Below are 2,749 nucleotides of genomic sequence, written 5' to 3' on the forward strand. Positions count from 1 at the left end.
GTCCTGCTACTGCTTCAATAGCTGTGGGCGCTCATTTCCCCCGAGGAACCACAACTGCTCCACCGGCCGCTGGGGAACCGTTCCACCTGTCCTGCTTACGCTGTTTACACTGTTTACCCTATTTACACTCAGATGATGTCTCAGCACGGAGACGTCCCTGAGCTTCTAATAAAGCTGTGACTCGATTCATTCATGTATATACATACAGTACCGTGCAAAAATCAGAGACCACTGTGCTGCTTAAAATGCTTTCGTTTGTGGTCAACAGAAGTTTGACGGGTGGCAATACAATGTCATTCTAATCCAATTTCAAATATCAGGGAGCTGCACGTTATATATGAGCATGCCAGACTGAACATTAGAGGTCATTCTCTCGATTTGATCATATCTTCTTAAATTCTCCTTTAAATGCTCTTCATATAACATGATCATGTGTTTCACATCAAAGTGCTCCGCTATCTTCACCACTACTTTCCAAACACGTTGGTTACGTGTCGGGGCTTGAGCATGTGTGTGTTTGTGTTCTCTCCCCTCTCTGTTGCTCTTCTCCTGCTCTTTTGGTCGCCTCTTTTCCTCATCGGTTGCCTGGGGTGTCAATCACTAGCACCTCCTGGACATCCTTTGGCCAATCAGCCTGCAGAGTTGAGCCCGAGGAGGTGGAGCTTGGACTTTAAAAGCAGTGTGTCAGAGATTGTCATCAGTGCTGGGTGTCATGTGACCTGCGTCTCAGCTCTTGGCTTCTTTGTTTGGTTTCTGGCCTGTTGTCTTGGCTTTCTTAGTCCTTTGCCAGCTTTAGTGAAGCCACCTTGCTCCGGCCTCTGCTTTCTAGCTGTACCTTTGTTAGCCTGTTCTAGCTTTTGTTGTTTCTCTGAGTTTACTGGCTTTAAAGTGTCTCAAACTGGTGCTTTTCTCCCAGGAGAAAGGGCGGGTTAGACTGTGCGCACACCTGCATTCACAGCAGTAGGTATGCGATTATCTAAGCACACTAGATTAGAGGCAGGTACCTCTCCCTGTATGTTTTAGTAGCTTAGCATAGGGTGGTAGCTAGAGCCGTTTAGCTCTTAGTTTAGTTCTCGTTCCTTTTTGTTTATTTCTTTCCTTTGCTGCTCTCTGTCGTCCCCTCCTGGGTAGATTACCCTGCTTGCCAATACCACTGTAACAACTTTACTACAGCACCCTGTTATTTGTAACTTGTGTGTGTTGTTAATTTGTCTGTATAATAAAACTGTTCAAGCTTTAGCTGTGACTTCAGCAGCTGTAAACTCTCTGCACGCCATTTCACTAGGAGACTCCGATGTGGACTGAATGAAGATGGAAGGGTTTCTGGCGGGACAGTCAGTCCTTAGTGACCTCCTGAGTGTCCGTCGGTCAGTTTCACACAGAATGTAGACGGACACACGAATCCACCAGCTCCGCGCGGTGAGAGGCAGATGACGTGTATCTCAGCCCCTCTTCATAGGCTCATAACTCCGGATGTGAGTCTTGTAGGATCTCATGATGGAATGGAATAGAAAGAGCGGCTGTACAGATTCAAATGGTTAAATTGGAGTTTGTGGAGCCCAGAGGGTAAAACGAATGCTGTGTACAAAACAAGTGAAAAGCAGCTCTGAGATCTGGGCTAATTCTACTTTACATACCAGATGTAAACCTCCTGAGATCTTTAGGCCCGTGTGACCTTTTACACAGTATGTACAGTCTGGGAGTTCATGCAAAGTAGGTAATCCATAGGAATTTCCCTGGCCACTTTATCAGAAACCCCTCTCTTATAGCTCCACTTTCCTGGTGTACAGTTAGAGACTACAATCCATCTGTTGATACACAGCTTGTGTAGTCCTTCATTAATGGTCAGTTTATGACCACAGAGCTGCTCCTGGCTGGATGTTTTTTTTTTTTAGGTGCTGAACCGCTCTCAATCCATAAAAGCCTAAGATCACCAGCACTTGGAGGTGGAGCAGTGAAACTGTGTTGTCTGGAGTGATGAAGCTCCATCCAGTACCTTGGGGATGAGTTGGAGGGATCCAGAACTGACCATCCAACATCAGTGCCTGACCTGACCTTTAATTGCAATTTATGGGTATTGACTACCTTTTGTGGGCGGCTGGGTAGCGCTGTCGCCTTACAGTGAGGTGGGCCTGGGTTCGATTTCCCCGGCCAGGTGACCGGGGTCCTCTCTGTGTGGAGTTTGCATGTTCTCCCCGTGTCTGTGTGGGGTTCCTCCGGGTTCTCCGGTTGCCTCCCAATATCCAAAGACATGCAGTCAGGCCGATTGGACGTGCTAAATTGTGTGTGTGTCTGTCTGCTGTCTGATGGACTGGCGACCTGTCCAGGGTGTATCCTGCCTTCTGCCCGATGACCACTGGGATAGGCTCCAGCACCCCCCTGCGACCCTGAGGGAGGAGCGGCTTAGAAAATGGATGGAACAACCTTTTATTTATATTAGAGATGAATAAGTAATGTATTTTGGGCATAATCAACCTGAAAATGGTACTTTTATATGAGCATTTTCCTCTGCATTGTGCCAGAAGAGCCATCAGAACAGCTAATCAGTGATGTGGGTTATGTGTGTGGGGGCTGAGAACAGACGATAAACAACAGTTTCACCTCACACCTTCCCACACGGAGCAGCAACACTGTGAGAGAACTCGGCACAAAACAAGCCAGAGGAGTTTTAATAAACTAACAGCGATAGCAATATTTAACACTATACACACAACCACAACACACACTAACAGATGTTAGGATATTTACT

The sequence above is a fragment of the Pygocentrus nattereri genome, chromosome 19 (genome assembly GCF_015220715.1).
Source record: "Pygocentrus nattereri isolate fPygNat1 chromosome 19, fPygNat1.pri, whole genome shotgun sequence".
NCBI classification, from domain to species: Eukaryota; Metazoa; Chordata; class Actinopteri; order Characiformes; family Serrasalmidae; genus Pygocentrus; species Pygocentrus nattereri.